Here is a 19,236-nt window from a genome sequence, read left to right on the forward strand (position 1 = left end):
TTTGACTTGTCCATCAAGTTTCAATAATGAGTATCCAATAGTCTGTGAAAGTTTGGCGATCGTTTCATCAGTAGGATACGTAAGCCTCGCGGACATTTATCCGTGAGGTTATCTCAGAGATAATGTCTATCAAAAACCATTCAGAGACTATTCTGGAACTCAAGAAGAAAGCAGATCCGTGCCAAAGAGAAATATGTCAGGATTATTTATTATTTTATGAGTCATATAAAGGTTCATATTTTAATTGGAACCACTCCAGACAAGGCATGAAGCCACTTGATGTAAGGAGCTAAAATATATTGCTCCAGGGTCAACAAATAACCAAAGATAAGTACTATATTCTATGTTTGTTGCGCCGACTTCCTCCGAAGCAAGAACTTTCTATGAAATATGAAATTCACAAACGGTCTAAAATCGAATGTTTATTCTGATCAATGAAAATAACGACGTTATATATATATATATATATATATATATATATATATATATATATATATATATATATATAACTACTTCATTTATTCACATAAATTTAATATACTAAAGTATAGATTTATGCGTAAACTTTAAGTATTTACTTCAAAAGTGCTCAATACGTAGGTAGAGCTAGTTAGTAATTTATAAAATATATATGGCGATTAAGCTACACTGAATATTCTGCGTTTCATCCACTATAGGATTCATCCACTATAGGATTCGTCAGGCTTATGCATAAGCCTGACGAATCCTATAGTTGGATGAAACGCAGAATATTCAGTGTAGCTTAATCGCCATATATATTTTATAAATTACTATATATATATATATATATATATATATATATACACATATGTGTGTGTGTGTGTGTGTGTGTGTGTGTGTGTGTGTGTGTGTGTGTGTGTTTTCTAATACTATCTCCGATACGAAAACGTATCAATTTTCTCTTTCTCTTTTTTTTTTTTTTTTTTTGTTAACGAGAATAGAAAGTCGAGCTCGGAATTATTCTTGGAAACCGCGTAACTCTCGCTTCCTTTATTTTTGGCGTTTGGTCCTCCCATTTCATAAACGATGTTTCTGACAAAGGGAAAAGAATTGCTACTTCCTTTTGCAGTTCTTAGAAGGTGTCAACGTCCTCCTACATACAGCACCTGGTACTCACAAATAGGTAAACGTTAACTTCTGTGATCCAACGAGAACTCGTGTGTGGCATTCGCTATGCCATACAGAAATGTTATATGGATAGAAAGTAGCAATTCTTTCCCCTTTGTCAGAAACATCGTTTATGAAATGTGAGGACCTAACGCCAAAATAAAAGAAATGAGAGTTACACGGTTTTCCCAGAATAATTCCAAGCTCTATTTTCTACTCGCTTTAACAAAAAAAAAAAAAGACTGTTGAAGTGCGACCTGATGGATAATCCACACTTAGGTTGATTTTCATTTTTTTTTTTTTTTTGACCAAATAGAAATAATAGTAATTTTTTTTAACCAATCTATGATTATGTAGTATTGTATTTTTAGTCATCCTGTACTGTCTTCAGATATACTAGAGAAAGAGAAAATTGATACGTTTTCGTATCGGAGATACTATTACAAAACAAACACACACACACACATATGCGCATCAGTAGGTAACGAATAGAGGGAGTCGGATTATATAACACGTGTCATAAAATAAATTGTCATGGGACAATGACAATGTGGAATCGTGTCGTAACCAAAAATAAGAATGTCATTAAGCAAATGAGGTTAATTACTGCATCAGGGTGGCACACCGTCGCGATGTGATATTATGATAGGCAAAGTTACCCGTTAACATGATTTTATAAGTACATATATATATATATATATATATATATATATATGTGTGTATATATATATATATATATATATATATATATGTCTGTGTGTATATGAGAGAGAGAGAGAGAGAGAGAGAGAGAGAGAGAGAGAGAGAGAGAGAGAGAATTAATAGAAGTACACAAGTAAATTTTTTTACAGTATAATTTATGTACTTGTGTTTCTAGAATTCCGGTCAACAATGATCCGATGAACGAGCGTTTCAGAAACTACCTGGAATTACACACACGCGCGCACGCACGCGCACCCCCCCCCCTACACACACATATATTGAGTCAAATTATATTTTAAACCTTTTTTGATGTTTATTTAATTTTACTTATGGAAGCTCTAAGTTTGTATTAAGCACTTTTGAAAAAAGAAAAAATGGTAGGTTCATACGTTTAAACTTATTTAATTAAGTTACATACGCACACATATATAAATTAATCTGATTTCCAAAGGAACTCAAATGCCTAACAGACGACAATTAAAAAATATTGTAATTTGTTTTTGAAAGTGTAGCAATTTGTTTTTTTTTTAGGGTTCATTCGTAAAACCGTGCCAAAAATTGTTCACGCTTTGAATTTCAACAATGCGTGAAAAAATGTCTGTTGGAAATGTGTGAACAATTACGCCATTATCGTATTTCTGATATTCGCTTGTATTTATCATTTAATAAAATGGGATGCTAGTGGAGTTGATACCGTCGAGGACTGCCGAATCAATGTGCTCTTCAGAGCGGTTATCTTTATTAGGAACGGTAGTAACCTTCACGTGGTCACGTCTGTGAGTAGATGATTCAAAAGAAATTAATTACAACAAAGTGAAACCAGGTAAAGCAGGAAACAGTTATTTATCGATATATATAATATATAATATATATATATATATAATGCATAATATACATATGTATATAATATATAAACTAAATATATAATATATACTAAATATATAATATATGAAATACATATATTATATATAAAATACATATATAATATATAAAATAAATACATAATGCATAAACTAAATATATAATATATAAACTAAATATATTATATACAAACTAAATATATAATATATAAAATACATATATAATATATAAACTAAATATATAATCTAAAAAATACATACATAATATATAAACTAAATATATAATATATAAACTAAATATATAATATATAAACTAAATATATAATATATTAATTTTTTTTCAAATCAAATCCTTTCAGCAAATACTTTGTCTGGGTCGGAATTATTTCGAATTAATACCAATTTTAAAATAGCACACAGCTCTATATTTGTTCGTATAGAATTACTTTCATTTATGTGGTCTATTTTCTCAGATATACTCTTAAAGATAGTAACTACGCTGTTATGGGACCGATAGAGTTGCAAATATAAATGCAGTGGTGTAATCAAGTGCAACGCGGAAGCACATATAGGGTAAATTAGGATCTTCTCTAGAGATATCCCTGCCACACGGAAGCCATCTTTAATGTAGGCACATATTCCATGCCCATGGCGATCTTGGGGGGTCAGATTTAGCTGTTAAGTTAGAGTATCCGTTAATTATGAACTCATCTAGGGAAGTGGTCGGCCCTATTCCAGTTTCACTTAGAAAGAATATGTCCGGTTTCGTCTACTGTAATTGGGTTTCAACCTCTGGAAGGTTGGAACGTAGAACCCTGATGTTGGAGAAGGAGACCTGGTAGTAAGGGTCTACGTTGGACGATGGGGTTCTAGGTTTATTCGAGTTTTTTTTCTGGAGATAATTCATGTTGAGGTTTTGGGATTTGTGGAACAGGTCGGCATACTTGGTTAGAGCAGTACAGAGAAGGAAAGTAAGAGAGAAAAAGACAGGCAAAAAAATTTTTTTGTAGCACATGAAAAGGTAAAGCCGTAACAATTACCCACTAGTATAGCATCGAGAGGCCCCACCAGAGACTACTGCATGGTCCAGAATCCATTAACCAAATGGCAATATAGCAGTCCCAGTACTTTGCGCCTGCTGATAGGACAGCCTACTTAGTGGTTAATCCAAGGTTTGGGTCCCTGACTATCAGGCGGATAACGTCAGCCCAGACAAAACGTTTACCTCCAGCACCCTTACTATTGACATGGCCACAAGGATAGACATAGAGATAGAAAATTTCCGACATCTCAGACTACTGTTCACCAAGTACTACCGACCTTTAAAGCAGCTTTTTCTTCACCCTTTGTCAGAAAAATCACTCATTTGAATGAGGACTGAGAGACAAAAAAGGAGAAGCGAGAGTTACTGGAGCTGCCGATAACACATCCACTGTATTATCTACTCTCCATTTAAAAAAAAGGGAGGGGAATGGGTACAAGTGACTTATTAATATCTAAGTAGTAAAGTCCGGTGCTAAATTATATATATATATATATATATATATATATATATATATATATATATATAATTCTTTATGCAAATACAGGCATATCTTGCTACGATGAACTTTAATTAAGAATAAGAACTTTAATTTTTGCTCATGGCCAGCCATGGCAATATTTCTCTCCTCAAAAATTTGAAAAGGTCTGGAACATTTTAATTTTTGTATTATTATTTGATTGTAACGGTCTGCACATCGTAGCAAGATATGACTGTATTTACATAAAGAATAAAACAATATAATTTGCTCTTTTTGATTGAGCACTATCAACGACCTTTGTTGTAATTCAATTATTCTTAATTGTTGGATATCTTCCTACCTGAAATATATATATATATATATATATATATATATATATATATATATATATATATATATATATATATATATATATATAATCATGTTTATATGTTTAAATTTCATTTAAAAGAATCAATTTTCAAATAGAGTTTAAAATTTATTGCTTGAATCAAAGAATACAATGTTTAAATAAATTTCCTTAACCGGTGAGTTTTCAATGTAAGCACATTTCCTTAAAGGAAAAGAAAATACTAATATAGGTTAACAATAATTTTGCTAAATAACACATACAAAGAAAAAATTAAAAGTGGAATGCCTTTAAGTGACATAGGTAAAAGGAATGAATGTAAAGAAAAGATATCCAAATGCAGAATTAATCCTTGAAAAAAATTTAAAATCCATTCTTAAGGTTGGTGAAGTGTGGGTAAAAACCTGTAAGTATATATATATATATATATATATATATATATATATATATATAGTCTTGGAAGTTTTTAACCTTTGAAACTATGCAAAAAAATATTTTTTATCATTCGTTAGAAAACCATCTAGTCAGTAAGTCATTTAATCACCTGCAATCACTGCATCAACTCGCTCTCGAATTTATATATATATATAAGCAGGCCGCCCAGCATTGCCCAGTCGTAAAATACGCTTAAATATGATATTTTGATTTATCCAGATTTCGTATTATTATTATTATTATTATTATTATTATTATTATTATTATTATTATTATTATTATTGGACCTAATATATAGTAATCTATCTATATACCTATAAAAGTGAACATATCTCTGTGTGTGTCTGCGTCTATGTACATTTCCCTACGCAATAGCTTTGTCAATTTTTACTCTACAGACTCGAAATTTGATATACAGGTTACTGAAATTTGGGAAAATCTTTGTGATCCATTCCGGCCAGAAATTTGGCTGTTAAGGGGTCAAAGTTCAACGATTTGACCTTTAAGATCTCTACCAAACTCCTCCGACAATTTTGGGTCTAAACACTTGAAATTTAGATATAAGTTCCTTAATAAAATTAAGATATAATTGAGCCCAAAACAATAAATGTTAAGGGGTAATAATAGGGGTCAAAGTTAAAAAAATTGACCGTTTTTTTTTGTTTTTTTGTTTTTTTGCTCTACATATCCCTTCAAACACCCGGGCAACGCCTGGCTTAAATGCTAGTATATCTATAAAAGTGAAAATGTCTGTCTGTGTACATTTCCCTACGCAATAATTCTGTCAATTTTCGGTCTACAGACTCATGGTAATGAGATTTGGGAAAATCGTTTTAATCGGTTTTCGGCCAGAAATTTGGTTGTCCAACGGTCAAAGTTCGACGATTTGACCTTTGAAAACTCTACCAAACTACTCTGTCAATTTTGGGTCTAAACACTTGAAATTTCAGATATAGATTACTTGAACAGGGATCTAACTTTATAATTCTATGAGAGCACAAAATAATAAATTCTAAGGGGTCACTATTAGGGTCAAAGTTTTAAAAGAAAATTGACGTCTACGATCTCTATCAACTTTCTCTATAGTAGTCAAGGAAGACTATTATATGGAAAGACATTACCGTACGTATTCACTCTTTTTAATATATGCATAGGCACGTAAAGGTATGAACAGTACATAGGGCCCGACCAAAGCCGGGCGGAACTGCTAGTGATTTAAAAAGTTTTTAAAAAATGACTCATGTGCCACCATCAAAATTAGAAACCAAAACGTTTAGCTTATGATTTACTTTTTTCTTTTGACGTTAATGCCTGAGCTATGAAGACGTTTACTCGAACGTTTCAAATTAAAACATGAACCAATAGCTATTACGTTACGCGTGCATATTCGTAATGCCGTCGTTCGACCTTCACCTGGCAAATTCCATTTTTTAAGTTTTCACACTTTTACACCGATGTTCCTCGGCTCAAACCCAAATATGAACTTTCACATGGGTTTCATGTCTGTAGACAAAAACTGACAGAAGGGTTTGGTAGGCAATTTTTTTAAGCAAATATATATATATACGCATACATAAATATATATAGAAAGAGGTTTGTGTTTACTATAATCTGGTGGCCATTTCTATACGCGCAAACGCGCACATATTTTTGACGAAATGGCCACCACTGGTAACATATAGAATTACATTGCTTAATATCTGGAAAACTACTTGTTTTTCATCTAATTTTAAATTGTTCGCCAAAGATTACTACGTAATGTTAGAAGGCAGTTGGGTATACGAGTGCGCATTTAACAACCTTCATTTATGCGCACGCGCACAGCGTAAATGTAGTGTAAAAATTTGTTTTCATGATATGAAGAAATTACTAAGTAGCCAGAAAGTGGGTGTTCAGTTTACTTTAAATTTATATAGGAAAGTGCGCGAGCCTTTTCTAGTCTCACACAAAAACACGCGTTCACATTTCAAGCTATATTACTTGTCATATACATACGCGAACACAAACATACGCCACTTGTTACTATGTGGGACAAAAAGCCAACAGACAGTACATACACTTTATACGCTTTCTCTCTCCATGAACTGGATTGACTTTCTCACTCTACCTCCCCTTCGTTTTGATCCATCAATACAGACATGTGCGCGACTCTCTACTGAGCTTAACCCTTTCTTTCTACAGGCCGGCTTGCCACTTCGCGTTTCTCTATTGCATTCCCCTTTCCTTCCACGCGCGTAGTCGTCAACGGCCGAATGAACACGTGTACACCCAAGACTTACATGTCTCAACAGAAAATAAACGACATGTTTATTTTATTCCAGCATTTGAGTTCTTTGTTTCCTTCATTCAATTCGTTTAATTATTTTTTCTTGTAGCGAGTTAGGGTATTTATATCCTGGCCCGCAACAAAAGTGATCTCCTACTTTTTGAAAAATTTCTTTATATCATGAAAGGTACTTATCTGCCCCACATTTAAATGAGATATTCGTTTTTAGCACCCCCGAAACCCTTTAAAAGTTGTCATTTTAAAGTTTTAGGGGGAGTTGGAAAGGAACTTGACATTGACCAAAATTTCTTATATTATCAAATAATAAAACAAATATTTTATTCAAAATACTTAATTTACTTTTAACACTAACATAATTATTTAATAAATTATTTCATATAAGTGTTTTCTTTTTTGTTTGTTTCGTAATAACACAAGAATTATTTAAACTAAATTCATTCTTCTGAATAAAACGTTTGCTTTCTTTGATCCTACGTAAGTGTTTCCTTCTCTTTTTTTTTCGTAATAACATAAAAAGTGTTAAACCTAAAATATTTTTTTAATAAATATATGGTTTCGTTTTTCGTGTCTTGATTCCTTGACTACGTGATCAAGTTCATTTTTTTAAAACAGGAGTAAACAAATAAAAATATGTGGATGCACAATCGCCTTTTAAAACAATGTCCTTCAAGAACAATCATAAAATGTGTTTTCAATCGATATCCAATGAATAATGGACCAGTTTTCCTACCGAGCTAAAATGGACGAGTTTTCCGGGCACTCCCCATTTAGGGAGTACCAAATTGGTCAAAGAGAAAATTATTCCCAACTCGCATTTAGTTAAAAATGCACTTTCGCATAAATAAATGAATTCATTCAAAAAGTATCGCTAACAAAAATATATAAAAACATATATATATATATATATATATATATATATATATATATATATATATATATATATATATATATGTGTGTGTGTGTGTGTGTGTGTGTGTGTGTGTGTGTAATTCTTGGTTTGTTATAAGTGAATAAAACCATATTTCTACGTTACCAATTTATTTGAAATTTTCAGACAACCCATCTTTAGAGTCGAGGGATGTTTTTATGTTATTAAACTAAATTTACCTCGCGAATTATTAAAATATTAAATAAAATAAGCATATTTTCGTAACCGTTAGTGCGAATCTGTTTTGCTGATAAAACTGAACTTCCGGTTCGATTCATTTCACAGCCACGAATTGACGAAACGAAGTAGATTTCATTTTCTGTTTACTAAAGTCAAAGAATGTTTGCATGTTATTAAAATAATTTAACATTGCGAATTATAAAAATATTAAATTATAAATGAAAATATTTTTCGTAACTGCGAGACTGTCCCCATTTCATTTCCGGTAGAAATGAGCCTTATTATTGAGATAAGTATTATTTGTATTAAGTTTTATGATACTCATGCAGAGAGTGATCCGTGCTGAAATAATAACGTTATTATTTAAAAAGCCATTCTTAATATGGGGATGGGAGGGTGTTTTGTACCTGTTCTGTACTTTAACCTTACAATTGAATAAAAAAAATACATATCGTAATTAAACGTGGAAATACGATTTAAAAAATAGCGCGGATTACTCTCTGCATTTTTTCCTTTTATTATTCTTAAAGAGTAAAATATTTCTTATTCATGAAAAGAGTTAAGCCTACGTAAATAAATAAATGTTTGCACACGTGACAAATTATCAATAAATGGTTTAGTTACTTTTTTTAATAAATTATTTATGAAAAGAGTTAACGTAAATAATCTTTGTAAAAGTAAGTGCGAAAGTGCCGTAGTTGTACTCCCATGCGTAATTTCTATTTTTTGGAAATTTTTTTCACTGGATTATTATTGATTGGACACTAATTAAACAGATTATTAAAAAAAAAATTAAGAAATTATTTCGACATTTGAAAGTGGTGCTCACTTTTTAGTTACAACGTTCTGATAAATCAGTCACCCATTTTGTAACCAATAAAAACGCGGTATATCAAAACCATAGAAAGTAAAAATAATATGAGTCTCTACCGCATTTGTAAGTCAGAAATATATTTGTTTCTCAAAGAAAAAAAAATAGATTGAACATGACATTTTTATTGTTTTTATGAAAATAAAGTTTCGAGTTTTTGAATTTTTTTTTTTTTTTTTACTTATTCAGTTAAAAGTCAGTTTGTGGGTGTTTTTTTGTTTTTTTTTTAAATAATTTGTTTTTATGAAAGGTGAGGGTTTTTTGTTTTTTTTCAAAACTTTTGTTTTTTTTTAAATTTTTTTAAGTATTATAAATTTCACTAACATGCTGGAGAAATATTGGTGCTAATGCAGAGAGTGATCCGCGCTATTTTTTAAATCGTATATCCACGTTTAATTAAAGTTTTATGATATGTTTTTTTTTATTCAATTGTAAGAATAGGTACAAAACCCCCTCCCCTCCCCATGTTAAGAATGGCTTTTAAAATAATAACATTATTATTTCAGCACGGATCACTCTCTGCATGAGTACCGAAATGTTTAATAATTTGGTATTTTTTTTTAGATTAGGTCCACCTCCACAATTTTCCTTGAAATGACGACATTTATAGGTTTTCGAGTATGCTGAATACGGAAATCGCATTGAAATTTTGCGGAAATCAGTAGTTATCAAGATATAAAAAGTTATATTATGCATTGTATTCTTTGGTGGCCATCTTTTTACGCGCGCACGCGCCATAAACAAATGCACGCGCGTAAAAAAGATGGCCGCCAAAGATTACAATGCATAATACAACTTTTTATATCGTGATAACTACTTATTTCTGCAAAATTTCAATGCGATTTTCGTATTCAGCATAGTCGAAAACCTTTACAAGTCGTCATTTAAAAGAAAATTGAGGAGGTGGACCTAATCTAAAAATTTACCAATAATTTTCCATCCCGTACGCCTCCCGATACATTGCTTCGTCAACATGCGACCATTTTATATCTCCCGAAGACGCTTCCGTATTTAGCCAAAAAAAAAAAAAAAATGGGTGACCGATTTACCAGAACGTGGTAACTAAAAAGTGAGTACCCTTTCAAATGTTGAAATATTTTTTTTTTTTTTTCAATTTTTTTTCATAATCCAGTGAAAAAATTTCAAAAACCCTATCAGTATAGAAATTCGCATGGGGGTGATGGTTGTATAACTCCGCCACGTAAGTAAATAAATAAAAAATGTTACGTGCACATGCGTTAGCCTTGACTAGGGGGGGACTAAGGGAATGGCCATTGAATAATTCTGCGGGTCGCCATGGAAATCAACGTCCAATGATTACCAAAATAGTTTTCATGATATGAAGAAATTTTTTTTCGAAGAGTGGGTGATCACTTTTCGATGTAAATTTAACTTAAAATGAGCACCCACTTTCTGACCACCCGGGGAAGGGGCATTTATTTTCGTGTTTATTGGCTTAAAGGTTTTTTGACAAGGCAGTTTGGTACGCGAGTGCATATTTAACAGTTTTCGTTTATGCTCACGCATAGCATAAACAAAGGCTACGTCTGTGAAATGGAAAATAGTCCCATAGTTCAGGGGTTATTACCATGCAAAAGAAATCAAACAAAAAACTTTTTAGCCAAGAAACACACAGAAAAATAAAAAAAAAACATAGCATCCATTTTTTTCTATCGAATTCATTTGCTGTTTTTATTGAAAACTATTTTCCCCCGGAACTTTTGATATAATTTTCCATCAAGGGCCGTGCATCTCACGTTCGTATATAACAAAAAAAAAATTGTAGACTTCGGTTTGCAAAAAACGAATCTGCAAACCGTTTTCGTTGCAAAAAAAATAGTTTTTATGATATGAAGAAATTACTTTTTCGAAAAGTGGGCGATCACTTTTCCATGTAAATTTAACTTAAAATGAGCACCCACTTTCTAGCCACCTGAGAGAGGGGGATTTTTTCCCATGTTTATTGGCTAAACAGCTTTCGTTTATGCTCACGCATAGCGTAAACGAAGGCTACGGCTGTGAAATGGAAAATAGTCTCAGAGTTCAGGGGTTATTACCAAACAAAAGAAATCAAACAAAAAACTTTTTAGCCAACAAACACACAGAAAAATGCCCCTATCTCAGGTGGCCAGAAAGTGGGTGCTCATTCTAAGTTAAATTTACATTGAAAAGTGATCACCCACTTTTCGAAAAAGTAATTTCATGAATATCATGAAAACTTTCTTTTTGCTACGGAAACGGTTTGCAGATTCGTTTTTAGCACACCAAAATCTACTATAAAATATTTCATTATATACGAACGTGAAACGGGCTTTAAAGTAAAATAATACCGGATTTTTTGGAGCAGATTTGCCGTTTAGTTGTACAAATATCCTCAAACCAGGTAATCACTAAAAGGGACTTTTAAAAGTCGTCACCTGTATCGAGCAAAAGTTTAAAACCACCGATTATATGCCAGCCTACGTCATGATAACATATATTGAGTGAGTTCCTAACAGTATTTTGTATAGTTTTTAGTTTAAACTCATTTTCCCAAAATTTCCCCAAACTTAACGTGTTCGATACAGTCTGCCGCCATTTGTATTTTTGAGATATACCGATAAACATTGAATGTTTTTGAACCGATTATACATTACATAAAAACACTAAAATCTTATTCAGTTAGGTAGAACACTTACTTTTCTTGCCTTTGATAACATTTCTTTGTTATATATTTATTTTTTGACAACTTTTTTGTATCTGTGTTTAGTAATATGAACCCTTTTCATTTAATGTAACGTTTAGTCGGCTTGAAAAACAGTGTTTATCGGTGTATTTGAAAGATACAAATAGTGGCGGACACTGTTGATTACTTTCAGTTAGAGAAAGTGAGTTAAAACTAAAAAAACTATACAAAATACTGTCAGAAACCCACCGATTATGCCAGCCTATGTCATGGTAACATATATTTGTGGGGTTTCAGACACTGTTTTGTATAGTTTTCTTACTTACTTTCCCAAACTTAACGTATTCAACAGTCTGCAACCATTTCTGTTTTTCGAGCCGATTAAACATTTTACATTACATAAAAACACTAAACAATTATCCAGTTAGGTAGAAACGTAACTTACCTTACCTTTGCTTTCATTTATTTGTTTTTGGACAACTTTTTCGAATCTATGTATAGTAAGTCCCCCCCCCCATCAACCAAATATTAATTACTAACTCACATTTTTGTATACAGAAAACAACAACAACAACAAAAAAACATTTAGCGTTTCAACATTTTTGCTACGTTCGGCTTCATCCACTGATTGTTGGTCAAGTCCAAACCATGAATGATTGAGAGAAACTCCCGAGGATCCAGATTAAATCTTGTGAGAGTACCATTTTTTTTTTCATTTTCGCCTTCTTTTTCACTTTTTGGAGTGGATTGCTGTACTAAGAATATAAGAAACATGCATTTTTCTCTTTTTATTAAATTTTTACATTACACCAAATTGAGCCACTGCAACGCGTGGCAGGGTACAGCTAGTATATATATATATATATATATATATATATATATATATATATATATATATATATATATATATATATGTGTGTGTGTGTGTGTATATATATATATATACCCGTTTTACACCACATATATATATATATATACACCACATACATATTTACACCTCACATATATACACCACACACACACACACATACATATACACCACACGCACACACACACACACACACACACACACACATATATATATATATATAGAGAGAGAGAGATGTATGCGGATGACTCTATATTTTAAGCCCCCTCCTTGGGTAGAGCACTGTCGTAAATGTATCACCCTCTGCTTAATTGGCATTAATGTGAGGCTCGCTGTTTGTTTGTTTGTAAATAAAAACAAGCAGCTCGAGGACTGTAAAAGCGGTGGGCGAGTATCTATTCAAATAGACATTTGATGAGGTCATTTGCGAGCCCCGATCTCATGGACTGGAGGTTAGAACTGCCGACTATCAACGCGATGGTTGTAGGCTCAATCCCCGACTAGGTAAAGGCGCTGACGCTGATCTAGCTGCACTGGTTGTGATACAACGAAACAGTACTGTATGTGGATGGCTATAGTTAAAGGTATTCATGAGCTAAAACCCATGCATTAAAACGAGGTTATAAGAGTGCTCAATAAAAAAGAGCAAAATATAATATTTTTATTTTTATATTACATTGTCGTAGCGACGTTGTAATATTTGTCTATATAAATAAAAATATTATAGGTAAATTTTTACAGCGTGCCCCAGCGTATTATAAACACCCCAATCTTCCCATATTAAGAATGGCTTTCGGAATAAATACCCCCAACCTCGGAAACCGTTCTTAACATGGGGAAGTTGGAGGAGGAGATTATTTCGAAAGGCGTTCTAACATGGAGTGGTTGGGGTGCTGGGGCACGTCTTAAAATTTTACCATATTGGATATATATATATATATATATATATATATATATATATATATATATATATATATATATATATATATATATATATAATTTATTTATACAAACATTAATAGCTATGTTTGTATAAATAAATTTTATATACCTGCTCTGTTTACTCATTGAGCACTTTTTGGTAGACACATATTGTTTCATTGGATGTACCTCTAGGAAACTAAACTCTACTGCCATAATAATAATAATAATAATAATAATAATAATAATAATAATAATAATAATAATAATAATTATATATATATATTTTGTTTTGGTTTGGTTAGCGATATGTTTTGAATGAATTCAATAATTTACGAAAGTGCATTTTTACCTAAATGCAAGTTGGGAATAATTTTCCCTTTTAACCAATTTGGTACCCCCACATGGGGAGCGGAGCGGTATATATATATTATTTTTTAAATGTAATTATCCACTGACATGTGTTTCGTCGTCTACGAGTAGTCCTACCTAACTAATATTCCTGGTGAACCAAGTGCAAAAGAGATCCAGACAATTGCACTTAAGGGAACAGCGAGGATACTAAAAAGAGCTCTCGGTTGGTTTCAATAAAAAAGCGGGGCAATGTTGGCAGCTGGTTTTGGCTGCCCCATACCCAGCATTACAATCTTCAAAGGAAGAAAAATAAAAAAATAAAGAGTCGTAGACGACGAAACACGTGTCAGTGGATAATTACATTTTAAGATATATATATATATATATATATATATATATATATATATATATATATATATATATATATATATATATATATATATATATATATATATATATATATATTCCCTTCCCCTGTTCTGTCTCTCACACACACACTCTTTAACCTCTTGGCATTCCCTTCCTTCCGTAATTTCCGCTTTTCTTCAACCTAGCAACGTTTATTTTTTCTCTCTCTTCAGTTCCCACTTTTTCCAGTCTGGTCGTGTGTTTCTTGTCGGCCAACGTCCAATCTACATTTTTTTTTTTCTACTTCTTTTTTTTTTTTTTTTTTTTTTTTTTTTTCAGCCAGACAGATTCGTTTACGACTTTTTTCATCAACATTCCGCTTTTTGGTATTTTCCCGACTCGAACGGAAAGAGCTTTCGTACTTCTTCATCTGGTTATTTATGATCTCCCTCCTTCACACACACACACCACCACCACCACCACCACCACCTATCGCCTCTTCGCATTCTTCTCTTTCTATCTCCCTTGAGAGAAAGAAAGAGAGGATAAGAGTGATGGAGAGAGAGGGAGTGGGTGGGCAATTTCAGTAACTAGCACAATAGGATGCCCCCACACCCCATCGTCTCTCAAGCTCAACTCCTCCGGTTGGCGCAAGATAATTAAAAATCGGCGCTTATAGAACCAAAACCCGGGGAATAGTCGCTTGGGAGAAGAGTCTCTATTCGTAACGAATCTAATTTTGCCCTTTTATTTTAATCTTTATTTTCAGGCTGACGTCTTTAACTGAAAATTAACAGATTGCTGCTTAACAAGGGTCATGTGAGGAGACATCGCCCAGAACACTAATTGTTTCCCTGTTGTGTTTCGACCAGACACTTAGGACTCAGGCGAAAAAGAAACACGAATATACAAGTTGGAGAACAATAAAAGTGTATTTAACTTCAAATAAATACAAATATAAAATAAGCAGGTTGCAAAACAATTTTTTGTGGCTTTTTAAGAAGTCCAAAAAGTTATTATTTTAAAGTCTTCAGTTTGACGGCCCCACTCAAGTTCGGAAAGAAAGGAGATGAAATAATAAGTCTTTCCTCCACAGAGGCTTGAACGAAAGAGAGAGTTTAAAGGGAATCTCTAGTCCCGCTTAAAAAATAGGTTGCCGTGATTGGTCGATGAGCGGCACCTTTGGCCAATGAAACAGGGCCTTATTTAAAGTGTAAGGAAAGGGAATGAGAAGACGAAAAGGGAGGTAACTCTAGTTTTTTATCCTAGACAGTTCACTCTCTCTCTCTCTCTCTCTCTCTCTCTCTCTCTCTCTCTCTCTCTCTCTCTCATTATTCCTGTGTAAGGTGCTCGACTGAGCTACAATCTTTGGTTCCCCTCAACGAAAGAAAAAAAGACTCCTTCCCCCCCCCCTGCGTCCAGCGTTAGGCAGAATTTCCAAAAACAGATATTCTCCGCTGAGAATTTCCCGTCTACAGAAAACGTTACCACGGGGCTTCTTCCCCGCAGACTAGACCACGTTCGTCTTCAAAACCAATGTTAACTGATCCTTCTCATGAATTGTTCCCATAAGCATTTGAGCTTGGCACGACCTTCGTAATACATGTCATTAAGGCTCGTAAGCTGAAAAATGACGTCATCGTTGAGGTACTAGCAATCAAGATCTATCAAATAGTCAGACTGTCGGTAATGAATTAAAACAATTTACAAAAAAAACATTAGAAAACTTAAAAATTGCAATAAAAATTTTTAGAAAAATAAGGAATTCAATATAAAAAAAAAAAAGGATACAAAACGGAAAAGTTGTTTATGCGTTAAAAAGTAATTAGTTTTTTCATGGATTATAAATACTAAAATACGTTCATTATTTACTTATAAATTTAAAAAAAAAAAAAAAAAAAGAAAGAAATACGATTCAATTCATAGTAAAACTAAACTTTGATCATTACTACCAGTTCAGGCCGGCTTTGCTCGGACCCTATGTACTGTTCATAACTTTGTGCATATATATATATATATATATATATATATATATATATATATATATATATATATATATATATATATATATATATATATGTGTGTGTGTGTGTGTGTGTGTGTGTGTGTGTGTGTGTGTGTGTGATTAGTTTTTTTTTTAAAGAAATCCAGCAGAGTGCTCAATTAAAAGGAAAAATCCAAAATATAAGCGTATTTATATTTTGTATTTTGTGTACAGAAAGTTGTTAGATGAGACAAGTCATTGGTACCGTCGGTTTCAAGCCCGATAATTAGGACCGTTTAAGATATCCATATCAAGCTCTCTTCAGCCAATACTCATCTCTGATCTCTGATGAGTATTGGCTGAAGAGAGCTTGATATGGATATCTTAAACGGTCCTAATTATCGGGCTTGAAACCGACGGTACCAATGACTTGTCTCATCTAACAACTTTCTGTACACATAATAATAATTATATATATATATATATATATATATATATATATATATATATATATATATATATTAAAAAGTTTGACGCATGACTACATCCAAAATTTCAAGTGTTTAGACTCAAAATTAGCGGAGGGGTTTTATAGAGTCTGCAAAGATCAACTCTTTCAACTTTGACCTCTTGGCAGCCAAATTTTCACGCAAAAACTGATTAAAAAAACTTGCTGCATGTCTGAATACCCTTTATGTAAAATTTCAAATGTTTGGACCCAAAATTTGCTAAATAGTTTGCTAAAGACCGCAAAGGTCAAATCTTTTGAACTTTGACCCTTTGGCAGTCAAATTTTTGGCCAAAAACCGATTAAAACGTTTGCTCTATGTCTGAATACCCTTTATGTAAAATTTTAAATGTTTAGACCAGAAATTGGCTCAGAAATTTTGTAGAGACGGCAGGGGTAAAAAGAATTTTAACTTTAACCCCAATTTTGACCCGTTAACATTTATCATTTTGGACTCAAATCAAATTAAAAGTTATATCCACGTCCGAGTAACCTTAGACTGAAAATTGACGGAGGAGTTTTGTAGAGTTTTTAAAGATCAACTCGCTGAACTTTGACCCTTTTGACAGCAAAATTTCTGAAAACCGATTAAAAATTTTTTCATCTCAATACACCTTATGTCAAATTTAGAGTCTGTAGACTGAAAACTGACAGAGTAGTTTGGTAGGGTAATGTACACACACAGACACATATACACACTCACAGACAATTTCACTTTAATATATACACTAGCATTTCAGCCCGGCGTTGTCGAGTGTTTGGAGTTGTGTGTTGAGCAAAAAAAAAAAAAAGTTGTAGAAGGAAGGTAGGCTCGAATCTGTACCGCAAAGCAGGAAAAGAACGGGGAAAAAAACGTGACGTCTTTGCTGTTACGACCACCGCCAAACCGAAAGTGACGTAAGTTTTAATTAAGGCTAGACAATCGAGGGGATGACTTTCAAAAATATCGGCGAAAGAAGCGATCCTCCCCCCCCCCCCCCGTAGAAAAGTGGCCACTGAAGGTGAATGTATTAATGATTTTAGCCAATTTTTCGATATTTGTCGTCTGAAAGGTCGAACTTCAAAACGATACTGATGTTGTAAAAATCTGTCACCTCTGTCGAAAGTTTTCGGCAGACATGCAAACATACATACATACATTTATATATTGGTAATTCAAATTTTCGACCCAAACCGATTAAAAAGCTGAATACCCTTTATGTAAACTTTCAAATGATTAGACCAGAAATTGTGTAATTTGGTAGAAACCGAAACGGTCAATTTCTTTTTAACTTTCACCCCTATTAAAACCCCTTAACATTTATTATTTGGGGCTCAAATTAAGTCATTAAGTTAGATCCATGTCCAAGGAACCTATATCTAAAATTTCAAGTGTTTAGACCCACAATTGGCGGAGGAGTTTGTTAGAGTTCTCAAAGGTCAAAATCGTTGAACTTTGTCCCCTTAACAGCCAACTTTTTGTCCGAAAACGGATTACAAAGATTTTCCCAAATCTCCATACCCTGTATATCAAATTTTGTACAAAAGTTACAAAAATAATAAAAATATGACGTGAATGCTATCAGCTAGAATCGAAACCAAAACAGATGGCCCGTCAGTATTATTCGTTGCCATATGAGTTAAGTCCAGACATATAAAAAGAACTTTTAAAAAATAACGTTGCTAAAAGTATAAATGTATATTTGTGCATGCGTAGATGTAACACGTTTAATCGACTTACGCCTGCCAAGTTCCATTTTTTTTTTGCATTTTTTACCCCTTAGTAACTATTTTTACCGGCTATAAAACAAATAGTATTCGTTCCATGTGACCAAATGTCCTTATATATCAAGTTTCAAGTCTGTAGACCAAAAATTGACATAGTAGTTTGATAGAGATTGTTGTCCATGCAGACAAATAAGTTCACTTACACACACGCACGCACACACACCATTATATATATATATATATATATATATATATATATATATATATATATATATATATAAAATATATATATATATAAAATAATATATATATATATAAAATAATATATATATATATAAAATAATATATATATATATATAAAATAATATATATATACATATATAAAAATAATATATATATATATATAAATAACATATATATATATATATATAGAGAGAGAGAGAGAGAGAGAGAGAGAGAGAGAAAGAGAGAGAGAGAGAGGAGGGGAGAGAGAAATGTGTGCATTTAGTTTATCGGATTTTGTTTTCATACTTAACATACCCAGACATATATACATACATTGTAGTTCTCCCCAGTATACCATCCTTTTTAACAGTACCTCCAAAATGGGGAGAGACG

Source organism: Euprymna scolopes, chromosome 31, assembly GCF_053919585.1.
Source record: "Euprymna scolopes isolate OS-2025 chromosome 31, ASM5391958v1, whole genome shotgun sequence".
NCBI classification, from domain to species: domain Eukaryota; kingdom Metazoa; phylum Mollusca; class Cephalopoda; order Sepiida; family Sepiolidae; genus Euprymna; species Euprymna scolopes.